The 19,227-nt window shown below is 45.1% G+C and overlaps 1 long non-coding RNA gene across 1 annotated transcript; it reads right to left on the bottom strand.

The window, feature by feature from the left end:
• Positions 1-283: 283 nt before the first annotated feature.
• On the bottom strand, positions 284-2,900 carry LOC139537463 (uncharacterized). The gene is made up of 3 exons (XR_011667543.1): positions 2,275-2,900; positions 876-994; positions 284-793 (listed from the first exon to the last, which is right to left on the bottom strand). It is a non-coding gene; the product is annotated as an uncharacterized lncRNA (long non-coding RNA).
• Positions 2,901-19,227: the final 16,327 nt, after the last annotated feature.

Genomic DNA, 19,227 nt, shown 5'->3' with positions numbered 1-19,227 from the left:
TTATATAAATATGAATTTAATCAAACAAAACATGCATGTATTGTGTAACATGAAGTCCTATGAGTGTCATCTGATGAAAATAATCGAAGGTTAGTGATTCATTTTATCTCTTCTGGTTTTTGTGAAGCTATATTTAGCTGGGGAAAATGGCTGTGATTATTTTTGGTTTTGTGGTGACCTAACATAATCGTTTGTAGTGCTTTCGTTGAAAAGCCTATTTGAAATCGGACACTTGGTGGGATTAACAACAAGATTACCTTTAAAATGATATAAGACACATGTATGTTTGAGGAATTTTTATTATGAGATTTCTGGTTTTTGAATTTGGCGCCCTGCACTTGGCCTGGCTGTTGTCATATTGGTCCCGATATCGGGACTGCAGCCATATGAAGATATTCAAACAATTTTAACTCAAACTGAGCCAGCCCCTTCAAGAATGTTATGCATTGTGTCCACAGAAAAATTTCTACAAACATGGTAGTGCTGCAAACTGTTTAGTTTAGAATTTCTTTACACCATACACAGATGGGAGCTGTGGGTCTGACTGCAACTGATTCAAATGCATTTCAAATTGATCTTAGGGTCATCCTCACTGTAAACCGTTTGAGCATTGGACTTTTCTATCAAACAGACAGTTCATCAAATGCACACAGACCACTAGTTGCTTGGCAGGGAACAAGCATCTTGTCCACCACGATGTAGTAGTTGTCAATCTAGCTCTGTCTTCTGACGCAAAGAGGTATGGCTGTCGACCATGGCTCCCATCAATATGGTCTTCAATGCAGCCGCATGACTGCAACACAAAGGGTATTTTTAAGTCACTCTACACATGTTAAGACAAATAGACAAGACAAAAAGTAACTGTATCATCTTACCTTATGAAAGTGCACTGGTCTGTCCACCGCATCACTGGCACCGATTTTGGTCCTCTTCCCTCGTGCTGGTGGTGGGAGGAGATGAAGCAGCAGCAGGGAGGACATATTATTGTCCCAGTCTGAGGGCAAGAAAAGGCAAACACACCAAATCACATAAAACAATATCGCTGAGTTTGAAACATTGCGCTACCCAGGAGAGAATCCACTTCCTGGTTTCACTGTCATTCTCTGGCATTTTGTTTGCACACTTAAGGAGGAAATGCAAATTGGTGGTCGTAGTCAGGGATGACTTCAGGCTTCAATACAGTGTCCCGTATGATTTAATCATCAAACATTAAAACAAAGTGGATCAACTCAACTTCATGACCAACACAAAATGTGACCCAATTCAGGAAACTAGGCATATGTCGCAAGTCACGACTTCATAGGAGAGACGTTTGAACATTTAAAAAAATTAAACAAAATGCGTTTTTTGGCAGAAATGCATTCTCGAACATGTGAACTTTCATGTGCCTTAATAACAAACGTTTATGCCATCTGTAAATACAAATAAAGTTGTTCATTTACGAGCCTAGTTGGTATAGCCAAATAAAAATTTGCCAAAGAAAAAGTCAGGAACCTTCCCTCTAGCCATGATTGGCTGAGATAATCGGAGGGCTGGACATCATGTTCTTAACTTCTCACGAGTCACCAACCCTGATCCGGTAGCACCCCCCCCCCCCCCCCCCCCCCACTGAGTAGCATAGCTAGCATAGCGTCACAAGTAACTTGTAGCATCTAAATATCATTAAATCACAAGTCCAAGACACCAGATGAAAGATACAGGTCTTGTGAATAAAGCCACAATTTCAGATTTTTAAAATGTTTTACAGGGAAGACACAATATGTAAATCTATTAGCTAACCACGTTAGCAAAGGACACGATTTTTTTACTCCCAATAGTTTTTTCCTGCGTCAGTAGCTATCACTAATTCGACTAAATAAAAATATATATAGCCACTAACCAAGAAACAACTTCATAAGATGACAGTCTGATAACATATTTATGGTATAGCATAGTATTTTTTTTGAAAAATGTGCATTTTTCAGGTATAAATCACAGTTCTACATTGCAGCTGCAATCTGAAATAGTGCTGACCCAGCCAGAACAATTACAGAGACCAACGTCATATAACGAATTACTCATCTTAAAACATTTCAGAAAAATACACAGCGTACAGATATTGAAAGCCCAACATCTGGTGAATCCAAACAATATTTCAGATTTATGAAATGTTTTATAACGAAAACAAAATGTAGCGCTAAATTAGCATAGCTATACCAGGCAGATTCGGCTAGGCGCCCACGGCCAGTTCACATGCACAACAGATATGATATAACATCGTAAATTGGGTCTTACTATGGCTGATCTTTCATCAGAATGTTGATCAAAGTGTCCTTTGTCAAGATGAGTCGTTGGTTCCGTTCAGAATTGTTCCTTTCCCACTCCATTTAGCACAGGTACTGGTCGAGTGGCACGGATCTCTCAAACGTAAATAAAATCAGACAACGGAACACCACAAAACTCCCGAAAAAATTCAAATAATCTGATTAAACTATATTGAAAAAACATACATTACGATGATCTGGTCACATGTATCAAACAAACTTCGAGACGGAGATAGTTTTCATCCATAATGGCCGCACAACAGAAGACAATCGCAGCTACAAGTCGCACGATTTAGAGAACCGGAAGTTGTCGGTCACGCCAAAGAATTAGCTCTCATTTCACGTCAGTCCCAGATAAACAAGATATTTTTCCTCTGACGTCCTCTTGACACCCAGAGGAAGGCCAATGAGGTGTGTTTCGGGTCATAGGGGGCACGACCATATATAGGCAGAGCGTTGAAGCTGGCATACACATCTTGCTTTTTTCTTCTTGGTCATGGAAAGTGCTGTCAAATGACTTCTGTATCACTCAGAGACAAAATTGAAACGGTTTTAGAAACTAGAGATTGTTTTCTTTCCAATGGTATTATTTATATGCATATAGTAAGAGCAATAATTGAATAAGAGGCAGTTTAATCTGTAGAGCAAATTATGCTAATGGAAAATAGCACCCCCTGTATTCTCAAGAAGTTAATCAGACAAATAGCCTATAGTTCTGATTCCAAGACATACTAATCACTCACCAATCCTTTGATGTCCAGAAACCTGGGAAAGACTGAGGACATCTGTGCTTCTGTCTGGACTATAAACTAGCTCCTGGAGATACTGGAACACCTCCATCTTCTGATAGATTTGTTTTTCATCGGCCGTGTGGACAGGGAACGATATGGCCTCCTTGCAAGCATCACCAACAAGCTGGTGGTCCAGGTCAGTCTTCCTCCTATGGGTTGGGCCTCCCGACTGGGGTCAAATACTCTTATTGATGGGTTGACTTGAGGTCTTCCTTGATACCGTCTTCAGGCGATAATTCAGATATCCTTTGCCCATGTCAGGATCATAGAAGTGTTCCTTAGATGTGTGAAAAGGTGCCCAACATGGTAGTTGAATGGTTATTATTTTTTAGCTGATTCTATGACTGTTTGATGCCCCTTTCAGTCCACAGAACAAGTGTCAAAATATTAAAGCACTTACATAGCCTTTGGCGGAATAAGGATCTCTCAACAAAGGAAAGAGGATCACAATTCCAAGAACATAACGTTCTCTCTGTTGACAAGTGGGAAGCCTCCTGCTCAAAAACAGTAAAGCATCCACACGCCAAATACGTCTTGCCCACTAGTCAAGGCATCTCGGACCATCTATTAAGACAAAATAAAAAATGTACAATTTAGGGTTGGTTTATGCTGTCGGAATCTCCATGAAGAGCAAACACAGAAATGGGATTTTCAACATCCAATATCAGTTATCATTATACCTCTTTAGCTGCTGCAGAGTTGATGGCCTCATCTCCTAAGGTTGGTGTTGACCTTTTTAGAAGCTTTCTGGAGATCTCAGGTCTAAATCACTTGACGAGAGGGATAATGTGTCTGTGAACGAACTGTGTCGAACAGCCTGCAGGAAAAAAGTCTGAGCACTAACAATGGACTAAAGCAATCAATCTATACATTCATATTATTTTATATCATCATGAGAGACAGTAGAAAAATACATTTATCAAGATCTTTGATTGTGAGGCACAGGTCTGGATTGGCCTCAATCAGGTCCAGCAGGATATCCTCCTCCACCTCAGTTTGGGAATCATCAAACATTTGTATTTATGCTGCAGAGAGCAGTCCAAACCTATTTTGGAGTGCAAAAAACAAAGTAATCAGAATACGAAGAGATAAGCCACCAAGTGTCACGCCCTGACCTTAGAGATCCTTTATTCTCTATTTTGGTTAGGTCGGGGTGTGACTAGGGTGGGCATTCTAGTTTCTTTATTTCTAGGTTGGCTTGGTATGGTTCCCAATCAGAGGCAGCTGTCTATCGTTGTCTCTGATCGGGGATCATATTTAGGCAGCTTTTTCCCACCTGTTTGTTTGTGGGATCTTGTTTTTGTATTGTTGCCTTTGAGCACGACAAAGCTGCACATTCGTTTCTTTGCTTTTTATTGTTTTTGTGCCGGTTCTCATAATAAAAGATGATGAACCCAAACCACGCTGCATTTTGGTCCGATTCTTACAACAACGCGCATGACAGAAGATCCCACCACTCACGGACCAAGCAGCGTGCACAGGAGGAGAGGGTATCCTGGGCCTGGGAGGAAAGCCAGGAGTGGAGGACATCCTGGACTTGGGACGAAATAATGGCAGGAGACAAAAGCCTGCCATGGAAGCAGGCGGAGGCAGCGAAGGAGGGACAGCAACGACGCCACGACGTAGGCCCAAGAAGCAGCCTAAAAAATGTTTTGGGGGGGCACACTGGGTGGTCGGCGACGCTGAGGGGTGAGTCAGAGACCATGGAGGAAGCGTTGGATAGATTGAGAGAGAGTGAACGGAGGGGTGAGATGGAGACCTTCGAGGAGTGATTGGCGAAATGTGAAGAGAGTGAAGGGGAAGAGCTGTTGGTTTGGCTGGAGAGGCAAGACAGTCGCCCTGAGGAGCGTGTTAGCCGTCCGATGCCACCTGTGCCAGCTCTCTGCACTCGCTTTGAGGAGAGTGTCATCGTTCCGGTACAATGTGTGCCGGTTCTGTGCACCGTCTCTCTGGTGCGCCTCCACAGCCCGGTACGTCCTGTGCCAGCTCCCCGCACTTGCCGTGCGAAGGTTGTCATCTGTCCAGGACATGTTGTGCCAGCTTTACGCTCCAGGCCTCCAGTGCGTCTCCCCAGCTTGGTACGCCCTGTGCCAGCTACACGCACCAGGCCTCCGGCGACGGATCCCGGTCCGGAGCCTCCGGCGACGGATCCCGGTCCGGAGCGTCCGGCGACGGATCCCGGTCCGGAGCGTCCGGCGACGGATCCCGGTCCGGAGCCTCCGGCGACGGATCCCGGTCCGGAGCCTCCGGCGACGGATCCCGGTCCGGAGTCCCCGGCGACGGCCCACGGTCCGGAGCCCCCGGCGACGGCCCACGGTCCGGAGCCCCCGGCGACGATCCACGGTACGGTTCCTCCGGCGACGATCCACGGTCCAGAGCTTCTGGCGACGATCCCCGCACCAGAGTCGCCACTGAGGCTAGATTCCCTCCCCTATAGAGTCAGCTTTTCCGGCCGGAGTCCGCACCTTTGGGGGGGTACTGTCACGCCCTGACCTTAGAGATCCTTTATTCTCTATTTTGGTTAGGTCGGGGTGTGACTAGGGTGGGCATTCTAGTTTCTTTATTTCTAGTTTGGCTTGGTATGGTTCCCAATCAGAGGCAGCTGTCTATCGTTGTCTCTGTTTGGGGATCATATTTAGGCAGCTTTTTCCCACACGTTTGTTTTGGGATCTTGTTTTTGTATTGTTACCTTTGAGCACGACAAAGCTGCACGTTCGTTTCTTTGCACTTAGTTTTTTTGCCGGTTCTCATAATAAAAGATGATGAACCCAAACCACGCTGCATTTTGGTCCGATTCTTACAACAACGCGCGTGACACCTAGGGTAAACATAATCGGCCTGACCCAAATCAAGCCCAAGGGTTCAATTAAGAAAATACTTCAGACCATTCATATTTTCATCTTGATTGATGAAATCTCCATGGGAAGACTGAGAATCAAACTCATCTAGTGGCTGAAACAGCTCACCCTGGTGGTCAGAGGCTGTAACAGGAGCTGCCATCATAGCAGGTTTAACTTGACCTGACTGTTTTGAATGAAGCCAAGGACAATCTTTCTTCCAATGTCCTTCAACTAAACAGTAGCGACAAGTATTAGCATTAACCGGTGCTTTAAGTCCTCCAGACCCAAACTTCTGCTGAGGCCTTTGGAAAGAAGCTCCAAAAAAAGGTGACCTACTATTCCTAGGAGTAAAGTTATTTTTATGGTACATGTCACTGTTTGACTCAAAATGGCTTTTATGTGTTAGCCTGTACTCATCTGCAAGGATTGCTGCATCACTTGGAGACTTAACTTTACGTTCATTCATGTATGTAGCAACCTGGTCAGACACAGAATTTTTGAAGCTGTACACCAACGATTAAATGCAGAAGTCAAATCACGAACAAACTCAGAATAGGTTTGTGAATAACTTTTTCCTGTAACGAAAACGTTGACAATATGCCTCTGGCACAAGCTCGTAGACCTTCAGAACTGCTGATTTAACTTTAGCAAAAACTTTACTGTCAGCTACACTCAGTGCTGCAAAAGCCTCACGTGCTTTACCTGTAGGTACACATTGCAACAACATAGTCATGTCCAAATCTGACCAAGCTCTAGCTTCCGCAATACGCTCAAATAAAGCGAAGTATGTGTCTGGATCTGACTCATCAAATTCAGGCAACAAACGAAGATTCTGTGAAACATCAAACTGTGGTAGTCTTTCTGGTCTATTAGCATTTCTCAATCGCTCTATCTCTAACTGCATTTGCAACAGTTCCCTCTGCTGCTCAAAAGTTAATGAAAGGCTAGACTGAAAACTTGCACCCTCACTACTAGCAGACTGACTGCCAAAAACACCCATTTCCCTAAGACCCTGCTTTAATGTAGTTTTAACAGTTTTAATCTAGTCTCTTTAATTTTTTTTATCAACAATCTCAATCTGATAATGTTCAGCAATTTCAATTAACTGCTCCTTAGTACACAACTCTAAGGCTACCTCTGAAGGAGCTTGAACAAAACTACTCAAAATGGAAGACATTTTCCTCAACCAATACAACTATTACAAATGCTCCAAAAACACACAACTCACCTGCTGTCAGTCTGGGTTCAAGGACAGGAGCCACACCCCACTATCCTCCAAAAACAACTAACTATCTGGCCCTGGTCTTCGTGCAGTCACATGTGGTGGGGTTTTATGCACACAAAACCAGTGGAGTGGAAAAGACAACCAGAAACTGGCGGCCCTCCCATAACCACGGAGGTGCTTCCGAGCCGATGTAGGGGAAAAGGGAAAGGGATGCTCTACCCACGTTCACTGCCACCTAAAACAAAAACACCACAAGCCTCCTATTGACACTCGCTGATAAGCCTGAACAGGAGAGGACTCCCACCTGAACCAAACACAGAGTGAATTGCTTAGCTACCAAACTAACTGAACCAAAAGAACACATGGCTCTCAACGCTCTCTTCAACAAAATTGGCCCAACCAAAACATCCCCTCTGCCCAAATTTTTTTTTGTTTATCTGAACTAAACTAACCCAAGTGAACTACTATCCCGGACGAGCCCCCACTTGTCACAAGCCGGCTCATAGCCTGTGACAAAAAATGAGGGGACACGAACAACAGGTATAGGCCAATTAAAAGTGTTCTTTATTATAAACAAAACTATTAACTTTAAACTAAGAAAAAGGAATGAGGTGTGGACGTATCATAATGTAAGGTGTATGTAAAGTGCATGGATGCGTGAATCTGTGTGTGTGAATATGACTGAGTGAAAACTATGCAAAACTACAAAGGAACAAACAAAACAGGATCATACTTGGAGGAGCAGAGAGAGAGAGGTGATTAGTGAAACAGTTTATAAATACCCTGAGCCCAGGTGACTCCAATCACTAACGACCCTCCTCTGCCTGCAGGAGGAACCGCCCCCTGCACTGCAGAGGAGGAGCGGTGACAGAACCCAGGCTGCAACTTCATGAACTTCTTGCATTTTTGGTATTGGACTGTCACCAACATGTTAAACTGCACTCCTGCAAAATGCAATTACACACAATGTCATATTTAATTTAAATTAGGCGGCAGACATTTTATGGTGTAGCTGTAAATGCCTCCTTATACCCTCTCCCCGTTGTCTTCTCTGCAGTGGATCAACCATTTGTTACAAATGTCACTTTAATGATGTAACAGGTGTCTGCCTGCCTGCAGATCTGGGCTTGGCAAGGCAATATTCCAGTGAAACCAACCAACCAAACTAGCTAGCTACAAACAGTTACCACCACCACTCAAATCTCTAAGAAAGAAACTGCCCAATACATTTCAAGCTGTATTGAATTGAACGCAATGTCTGATTAATAACAAGCATACACCATCGACATGCTAATCTAAATGACCGAGGGCAACCCTATCACATCTGGCCACGTCCGCTAGCTAGCTAACATTATTAGTTATATACATTTTGAAGAACAAATTAGTTGATGTTAGCCATGTTGTTACCTTCACTTCCTGGCTAGTTACATGCTGCACAAAATGAAACTCAAATTGATCACACTAGGTCACACACCAATTAACACCTTGTACCTGCTGCACCACTAACGTTAATGTTAGTTGGCTTTGTGAAGTCAACACGCACATGGTTGAAATCAACTAACGGTACAGCCTGACTCTGATCTTTTGGATTTCGATTCGTTTTCTCAAATCAAATAGTTTGCTAATTTTAGCAAACTAATGAAGTTGCGACAAAGTTCCTGCTAACATTTAGCTAGATAGCTAATTAATCTAGAGCTAACGTTAACTAACCACGTTAGCTAGCTAGCAGCCTTCTAAATCTATAACAAGATTGGCCACCAGCTAACTTATACAATTTTTTACATATTACTTACCTTTCAATGATGCGCAATTGCACCCCCAGCTGCCCTTGCACCGTCAGCAATTCGATCAAAGTAAGTTTCAAGTTAAAGCTGGAAGCTCAATCAACACTACTCAGTGCCACCGCCCAACCTCTGTATAGTAACTCTCACCTGGGAGTTATATTAGCACAGAGGGTGTAAAAACAACTCTTAAATCAACACCTCTTAACACTAAAAATGTAACACCAAGAAAAGGATCCAATTTGGGAAAGTCGTGTTTCTGGTTGTAATGCTGGTGAATTACCGCTGCTCTGATATCCAGAAGTTCTTTCTGGCTGTATGTAATAACACAAAAAAAAACATTCTGGGCTAATAATGTAAGAAATAACACACAAAAAAACTAAATAAAACTAAATACTGCAAAGTTGCTTAGGAGCCAGAAGCAGAGTTTCCATGTCTGTCGGTGCCATGAAGTGTACTCTGCTAAATCTAACTCATAGAATTTTCCAGAACAGCTCTCTCCACAGCTTTCTCATTGCCTTTTAATTTAGACCATGAGCAGAGAGTGTGCTGCCTGATCCCCTCAGTAGGCATACGTGAAGCAGGAACTGACAGGGTTATATATGACTTTGCCTATGTGAATAGCCTGTCCACCCCCTTCTCAGCCAGCTGGTCAGTACCACTATGGCATATCAGAACAAATAAGGGATTGGGCCTTCCCAAGCACATGTCTCTATACACCCTTGATCTGCTCTTCATCAGGACAACAAGGGCTCTATAGGTGGGGTGGGTGGTTGTGTTCTTGGGCATCAACCATGAGTGAAACTGGGAGTTTGGAGCTGTAGGCACGGTTGTGTGGTGAGCTTAGGTCAATGAGAGGACCATGGGACTACATGGATTCCATCAGCTAAACGCACATATACTGTAGGCAAGATGTTCTGTCGCTCTGGGTCTGATGGGATATCTTGTCAGTGGAGAAGATGAGGTGGGCCACAATGATTAAACATACACAGAGAGATATATGTTTTATGTGCACACATGCACTACCACATACACACACTCACATTTATACACACAAAACTGCAGCTAAAGAAATAATCCAAGAGCTTCAACTACAAGGTTTTGTTGATGCAGTTTCTTTCTTTCCTAACACATCTGTCAATAAACTAAACCGTAATTTGGTAGCTAAATATTTGACTCATCTAAAGCCTCCCAGTGGTATTGACCATAATGACGGATAATCCTGAATGAATCGTGAATAATGATGAGTGAGAAAGTAATATCACAAATATCACACCCCGCCAAAAATGCTAACCTCCCCTGTTATTGTAATAGTTGGCATGTCTTGGGGTATGATATTTGTGCATCTGTAACTTTCTCACTTATCGTTATTCACAATTCATTCAGGATTATCCGTAATCATGGTAGCATCCACATCATTATAGAAGTGTTTAGAAAAATATTATATTCTTATTTACAATAATTGTTCATTTCTATTGAGCACAAAATGATCTGAAACAACCAAAACAAAGAGCAAATACATGCAACAAATTTGTAGAGTTAAAAGCTTTATGTAGTCATTGTGTGCTATGAAAGTGGGACAAAATACTTCACTTTTTACTACTTTTATACACATAAATTAATTTGTCTCAATACTTTTGCTCCCCAAAAATGAGGGCACTATGTACAAAAAGTGCTGTAATTTCTAAACGGTTCACCCGATATGGATGAAAATACCCACAAATAAAAGCTGACCGTCTGCACGTTAACGTCATAGTCATTGTTTGGAGGATATAGCCAAAATAAGAAAAAATTAGAGAGGACAATGAAGAGAGAAAAATAAAACAGAGGGCAAACACAGCTCAACAGGTGGTCTAGGCTACTCTACTCTGACAGGGGACCTGTGGTGTTGACAGTGGCCCTAATGAGACCATCCAGTGATGTAGTAGTGGACATGACAAACTCAGCCCAACACGCTGGTGTGCTTCAGAACACTAGCACTTCCCATCAACACACAGGCCTGGAGGGCCAGAGCAGACCTACATCATAGTGTCACCTCCCATAGATCATGCATGATGCACAGCAGAGTACTGATCTAATTTGAGGTGCAGTTGCAATGTTGCAACATGCGACCCATGCAAAATGACACCCGGCAAAGATTCACAACTTAAAGGGATACGAGATTCTGGCAATTCATCTGTTTTTGTATGTAGTCAGATGAACTCATGGATATAATGTTATATCTCTCCATGCATTATAAAGGAAGTTATATGTATCCATAACTCCAGTCATTGCGCTAACGCTAGTTAGCATTAGCTCGCAAAACTACCTCTAACTTCCTTTATCTTGTTATGGCTTTCCAGTTTTTCCAGTATTGAAAAACTGTAAAATATGTGCAAATTTTCAAACGGCCTCTTAATCAATTTTTGCTCTTACAATATGCATATTGTTATTACTATTGGATAGAAAACAGTCTCTAGTTTCTAAAACCGTTTTAATTATTTCTCTAAGTGGAACAGAACTGTTTTTACAGTCCATTTCCTATCCGGAAGTGAGATTTCCAAAAATCGATGTCGCTCTTCGAGCCCTTGTCTATAAAAGGGCATGTCACTTAGGACTGTAGAAACACATCATACGCCTTCCTCTGTGTGTCATGCGGAAGTGAGAGTTGAAATCAGTTGATTATCTCGTCCTGTATTTGAACACAGCCTCTTTGATTGAGTGTTGTGCAGTTTATTTTTCTTTCTGGGCGCGAAGTAGCACCTGGACTCGGCTCCTGGAAAACACTCTGTAAAGGTGAATATGATCTCTGGCTTAGATTTTATTTGATACATGTCACAATATCATCCTAAAGTATGTTATTTCAATATACTTTAATTATATTATTGAAATGTTTTCTGGACTTTAGACGTGATGCGACGCAATAATTTTTTCAAGATGGAGAGGTTAGCGTCGCACTGCCAGTGTGCTTGCTAATTCAAGAGGGTATTTGTTCGTTCTGGATCGAAATAAAGACGTTTCTGAACAAAGGACCCCTTGGAGAACATTCTGATGGAAGATCCACAAAGATAAGGACCCAATTTGGGATGCTTTTTCATATATCTGTCGAACTGTGCTAACGCTACCGTTTGACTAGAATCAATGTTGCTGTGTGCTAGCTATTGTAGTAAGCTAATATAACGATATATTGTGTTTTCGCTGTAAAACACTTCAACAATCGGAAATATTGTCTGTATTCACAAGATATTTGTCTTTCATTAGCTATCCACCATATATTTGTCTGAAATGATTTATGATGAGTAATTAGGTAGTTGACGTTGGTGTCTATTTTCTCTGGCTACTCCCGTGCGATTTCTGACTGTAGCTATGATGGTAGCAGTAATGTAAAACTGATTTATAGCTAAAATATGCAATTTTTTTGAACAAAACAGATTTATTGTGTAACATGTTATAGGACTGTCATCTGAGGTAGTTTTTTCTAGGTTATTTAGGTTGGTTCTAGGTTAGTTAGGTTGGCTTGTGCATGCTACTTGCATCCTACTTGTGCTGTGAAAAATGTCTGTACTCTTTTTTATTTGGTGGTGAGCTAACATAAATATATGTGGTGTTTTCTGTAAAACATTAAAAAAATCGGACATGTTGGCTGGATTGACAAGATGTTTATCTTTCAAATGCTGTATTGGACTTGTTAATGTGTGAAAGTTAAATATTTTTAAAAAAAATAGATTTTGAATTTCGCGCCCTGCATTTGAGCTGGATGTTGTCATAGGTGTACCGGTGTCGGGCTGCAGCCATAACAGGTTAAACTACACGCAGACACATATGGTATTCATGAGTTCATTGGACTCTGTGTCACGTGACTAGGGGGTGTTCTAGTCGATTTATTTCTATGTTTGGGATTGAGTATGGTTCCCAATTAGAGGCAGCTGATTATCATTGTCTCTAATTGGGGATCATACTTAAGGTGTCCCTGTTCCCACCTGCTTTTGTTGGATATTGTTTTGTGTTAGTGTTGTGTAGTACTACGTTACTTCACGGTCGCTGTTTGTTGTTTTGTTGAGAAGTTTCACTTTTAATAAAGATGTGGAACTCAAAACACGCTGCGCCTTGGTCCGTCCATTTTAATAACCGTGACACTGTGTAAGTAGAAAAACAGCTTATTTGCCAGAATCTTACCATATGTATACATCGCTCCGCCATTTCCTGGTTGATAAAATTCGAATGGATTACTTCATTTCATTTTGTGACAAAACAAGCAACATATAGTGTAGAGAATCATTGTACAATCTAAACTGCTGTTAAATATCTTTTAAACAACCTAAATTATAGTATTTTCAGTTTGAAGCTGGTGTAAAAAAATTGAAAATAAAAAGAAGAAACGAAACTTAAAGACATAAACTGGAATTTTGGCCACTACTAAGTATTTTTTTAAACTCCCACTTTAGGCTGGATGCGTAAATGTGTAGTTCATATATATCAAATCAAGTTTATTTTATATAGCCCTTCGTACATCAGCTAATATCTCGAAGTGCTGTACAGAAACCCAGCCTAAAACCCCAAACAGCAAGCAATGCAGGTGTAGAAGCACGGTGGCTAGGAAAAACTATAACTATATACATAATCTACGAGCAGAATTATTGTTTTACCTCAATTAGCCGCGAAATCTCTAGATTGAAAGTGACTGTTTTTCTGGAAGCTGTGCTGCACCATTTCCCCTAAATTTCTCCCCATGTGGGCCAACCCCCTACCAATTAGAGTTCTAGCCAATGAGCTTCAGCCCCTACCATTTGAATGATAGCTAGCAAGATGCACACACAGCAGAGTATGCCATTTTCAGGGATCGCTTTTGGCTCGTGAGCGCTACTTTCAGAACTACTGGCTAAAAAGTATACGAAAGGCCTCCTGAGCCTTAGACCACTGCACCACTCTTTCGCAGCCGGCCGCGACCGGGAGACCCATGGCGGCGCACATTTGGCCCAGCGTCGTCCGGGTTAGGGGAGGGTTTGGCCGGCAGGGATGTCCTTGTCTCATCGCCCACCAGCGACATGTGGCGGGCCGGGCGAAGTGTACGCTGACACAGTCACCAGGTGTACGGCGTTTCCTCCGACACATTAGTGTGGCTGGCTTCCAGGTTAAGTGGGCATTGTGTCAAGAAGCAGTGCGGCTTGGTTGGGTTGTGTTTCGGGGCACGCACGGCTCTCGTCCTTTGCCTCTCCCTAGTCCGTACGGGAGTTGCAGCAATGAGACAAGACTAACTACCAATTGGGTACCACAGAATTGGGGAGAAGGGGTAAAAAATATATAAATAAATACAAAAGTACAGGGGAATCACTTTAAGAATGGGAACCATAGAAATAGCGCACATGGGGATCTATTTTTGGCTAGCGGAAAGGAGGCACTAGTTTCAAACACAGTTTGCAATTTAAGGGTATTTTCCAGCCCTAAATCAAATCAAATTTTATTTGTCACATGCACCGGATACAACAGGTGTAGACGACTCCGTTTTGCCACGACTACATTTTGCTCCTACCGTCCTATAGGCAGAAACAGAAACAGGATGTACCCGTGACTAGAACCATTCAACGCTGGTCTGACCAATCGGAATCCACACTTCAAGACTGTTTTAATCACACGGACTGGGAAATGTTTTGGGCAGCCTCAGAGAATAACATCGATTTATACGCTGACTCGGTCAGTGAGTTTATAAGGAAGTGCATAGGAGCTGTTATACCCACTGTGACTTTTAAAATCTACCCTAACCAGAAACTGTGGATAGATGGTGGCATACGCGCAAAACTTAAAGCAGGAACCACCGCATTTAACAATGGAAAGATGACTGGGAATATGGCTGGATATAAACAGTGTAGTTATTTCCTCCGCAAGGCAATCAAACAAGCGAAATGTTGGTATAAAGACAAAGTGGAGTTGCAATTCAATGGCGCAGACATGAGACATATGTGGCAGGGTCAACAGGCAATTCAGGACTACAAAAAGAAAACCACCCATGTCACGATCACCGACGTCTTGCTTCCAGACAAACTAAACACTTTCTTTGCCCACTTTGAGGATAATACAGTGCCACTGATGCGGCCTGCTACCAAGGACTGCGGGGCCCCTCCTCTCCTTCTCCATGGCCGACGTGAGTAAGACATTTAAACGTGTTAACCCTCGCAAGGCTGCTGACCCAGATGGCATCCCTAGCCACGTCCTCAGAACATGCGCAGACCAGCTAGCTGGTGTGTTTACGGATATATTCAATCTCTCCCTATCCCAGTCTGCTGTCCCCACATGCTTCAAGATGGCCACCATTGTTCCTGTACCCAAGATGGCAAAGATAACTGAATTAAATGACAATCGCCCCGTAGCAGTCATTTTGTCATCATGAAGTGCTTTGAGAGGCTAGTCATGGATCATATCACCTCCACCTTACCTGCCACTTAAAAAGATGAGAGAGGCCTGTAATTTTCATCATAGGTACACTTCAACTATGACAGACAAAATGAGAAAAGAAATCCAGAAAATCACATTGTAGGATTTTTAATGAATTTATTTGCAAATTATGTTGGAAAATAAGTAAAGCAGAGCTGGAGGCAGCATAAGCAGAGAGGCGGCATTATGAGGAGCTAGCACGGCAGAGCAGTTGGAAGTCCGAGAGGCAGCCCCAAAAATTTATTGGGGGGGGGTACACACGGGGAGTGTGGCAGAGACAGGAGTCAGACCTGAGCCAACTCCCCCTGCTTACCGTAAGGAGCCAAGGATGGAACCAGAGCCGGTCAGGGCGATATTGGAGGTGAGCGAAGCAGAGACAGTAAAGGAGTTAATGGGGAGATTGGAGGAGAGGAGGGAGGGAGGTGGTGGTTTGGTGCATGAGGCACGACATCCGCCCGACGGAGCGTGTCGGGGATTTGATGTCACCTGAGTCAGCTCTCCATACTCGTCCTGAGGTGCGTGCTAGCCGTCTGGTGAAGACTGTGCCAGCCCCACGCACCAGGCCTCCTGTGCGCCTCCCTAGCCCTGCATGTCCTGTGCCAGCTCAGTGCACCAGCTCTCCTGTGGCAGCCCCACGTACTAGCTCTCCTGTGGCAGCCCCACGCACCAGCCCTCCGGTGCCGGCGCCACGTAACAGGCCTCCAGTTCCAGCACCCCACACTCGCCTTGAGGTGCGTGTCCTCAGCCCAGTACCACCAGTGCCAACACCACGCACCAGGCTTCCTGTGCGTCTCCAGAGCCCTGTACGCCCTGTTCCTCCTCCCCGCACTCGCCCTGAGGTGCGTGTCTTCAGCCTGGTACCACCAGTGCCGGCACCACGCACCAGGCCTACTGTGCCCCTCCCGGGTCCAGTATGCCCTGTTCCTGCTCCCCGCACTCGCCCTGTGGTGCGTGTCCCCAGTCCGGTACCACCAGTTCCGGCACCACGCACCAAGCCTCCTGTGCATCTCCAGAGCCCTGTACGCCCTGTTCCTGCCCCCCGCACTCGCCCAGTGGTGCCTGTTCCCAGCCCAGTACCACCAGTTCCGGGCACCACGCACCAGGCCTACTGTGCGCCTCAGCAGGCCAGAGTCTTCCGTCTGCCCAGCGCTGCCTGAGCTACCCGTCTGCCAAGCGCCGCCTGAGCTACCCGTCTGCCAAGCGCCGCCTGAGCTGCCCGTCTGTCCTGAGCCGTCAGAGCCGCCCGTCTGTCCTGAGCCGTCAGAGCCGCCCGTCTGTCCTGAGCCGTCAGAGCCGCCCGTCTGTCCTGAGCCGTCGGAGCCGCCCGTCTGTCCTGAGCCGTCGGAGCCGCCCGTCTGTCCTGAGCCGCCGGAGCTACCCGTCTGCCAAGCGCCGCCTGAGCTGCCCGTCTGTCCTGAGCCGTCAGAGCCGCCCGTCTGTCCTGAGCCGTCAGAGCCGCCCGTCTGTCCTGAGCCGTCAGAGCCGCCCGTCTGTCCTGAGCCGTCGGAGCCGCCCGTCTGTCCTGAGCCGTCGGAGCCGCCCGTCTGTCCTGAGCCGCCGGAGCCGTCCGTCAGTCAGGAGCCGCCGGAGCCGCCCGCCAGTCAGGAGCCGCCGGAGCCGCCCGCCAGTCAGGAGCCGCCGGAGCCGCCCGCCAGTCAGGAGCCGCCGGAGCCGCCCGCCAGTCAGGAGCCGCCGGAGCCGCCCGCCAGTCAGGAGCCGCCGGAGCCGCCCGCCAGTCAGGAGCCGCCCCTCAGTCCGGAGCCGCCCCTCAGCCATGAGCTGCCATTCAGTCATGAGCTGCCATTCAGTCATGAGCTGCCATTCAGTCATGAGCTGCCATTCAGTCATGAGCTGCCATTCAGTCATGAGCTGCCCTCAGTCCTGAGCTACCTCTCAGTCCTGAGCTACCTCTCTGTCATGAGCTACCTCTCTGTCATGAGCTACCTCTCTGTCATGAGCTACCTCTGTCATGAGCTACCTCTGTCATGAGCTACCTCTGTCATGAGCTACCTCAGTCATGAGCTACCTCTCAGTCATGAGCTACCTCTCAGTCATGAGCTACCTCTCAGTCATGAGCTACCTCTCAGTCATGAGCTACCTCTCAGTCATGAGCTACCTCTCAGTCATGAGCTACCCCTCAGTCATGAGCTGCCCCTCAGTCCGGAGCTGCCCCTCAGTCCGGAGCTGCCCCTCAGTCCGGAGCTGCCCCTCAGTCCGGAGGAGTTTCCTCAGTCCAGAGGCGCCCCTCAGTCCAGAGGCGCTCCTCAGTCCAGTGGGGCCCTTTATTAGGGTTCCCAGGCCAAAGTCGGCGGCGAGGATCGCCGCTCAAAGGACGCTAAGAAAGCGGACAAAGACAATGGTGGAGTGGGGTCCACGTCCAGCGCCAGAGCCGCCACCGCGGACAGATGCCCACCCAGACCCTCCCCTATAGGTTCAGGTTTTGCGGCCGGAGTCCGCACCTTGGGGGGGAGGGGGGGTATTGTCACGGTTTGACCTTTATTTCCTTTGTTTTGTCTTTATTTAGTATGGTCAGGGCGTGAGTTGGGGTGGGCAGTCTATGTTGGTATTTCTATGTTTTCCTATTTCTGTGTTTGGCCTGATATGGTTCTCAATCAGAGGCAGGTGTTTTGTGTTGTCTCTGATTGGGAACCATATTTAGGTAGCCTGTTTTGTGTTGGGTTTTGTGGGTGGTTGTCTTCAGTCTTTGTGTGTCTGCACCAGAGAACTGTTTCGGTTTTCACGTTTGTTGTTTTGTATTTTTGAAGTGTTCAGTTTTGGATTATTATTAAATAAGATGAACACTAACCACGCTGCGCTTTGGTCCTCCGATCCTTCTAATTTCTACTCCTCAGACGAGGAGAAAGACGAAAGCCGTTACAGGGGCTAATAGCTGAACAATAGACTATTCAATCTTTACTAAGAATAATTTAATAGCCGAGCTAGGTGTGAAAACCCCCCGTCCTATCACAGAACAGATTTGCCCTAACAACCAAGGGGGAGTTAGAGCACTGATTATGCTTTTGGGTCCCAATGCACTACCGTGTCTCTAACTGACAATGAATGAATGGGCAATATAAATCAAATAAGAAACTCATAATTGTGCACGACTTCAAATGAAACAAGCAGGGATTAGGTTTCGAACCCTCAATCTTCTTGCCCAAAGTACAGCGCGCTATCGACTGTGCACCAAAAGCATGCTCAAGCCGCAGAGCCGATAGAGCGCTTCCTCGCGGTAGCTTGCTACTCAATGTAATAAAGTAATGACTTTTCAAATAAGTTACCTTACGCATTATGTTCGCTGTCAATTTGTTAGCTACCCTGTCCTTATGAACCACATAGCATATCATTACAGCAGTATGTACCGGTATGTTAGCTATCTACCTAACGTTAGTAGTTATACATCAATCTTGACAGTATATTAACTATAGGCTATCTAACTGCCCAACATTTATTGACTTGATAATTCCCGTCATTCTTAGGTTAGCTAAATGTTATAGTCGTTGGGCGTTCTCAATGGACATATCTGTGAGTAAAACAGAACTCATTTGTCAGCAAACTTCCAAACAGGAAGTGAAAAATCTGAAAACGAGGCTCTGTTTCAGGGCCTGCCTATTCAACTGGCTTTTATTTATCGATATGTATGCACTTCATACGCCTTCCACTAGATGTCAACAGGCAGTGGAAGGTGGAATGGGGTGTCTAGCTTGATCTGAGGTCGAATAAGAGCTTTTGGAGTGACAGGTCCGGTATTTTCTTTGTCTTCGACGGCGCGCGGGGGAGCTCGACATTGTCTTCTGAAAAGCGTTCGGTATACACGGCGAATATCTCCGGCTCTGATTTTATTTGATACATAAGATAAAAACATCATAAAGTAGGTTT

The sequence above is a fragment of the Salvelinus alpinus genome, chromosome 13, assembly GCF_045679555.1.
Source record: "Salvelinus alpinus chromosome 13, SLU_Salpinus.1, whole genome shotgun sequence".
NCBI classification, from domain to species: Eukaryota; Metazoa; Chordata; class Actinopteri; order Salmoniformes; family Salmonidae; genus Salvelinus; species Salvelinus alpinus.
Note: the sequence above shows the minus strand (reverse complement) of the source record. Positions and strands in the feature narration are given on the sequence as shown.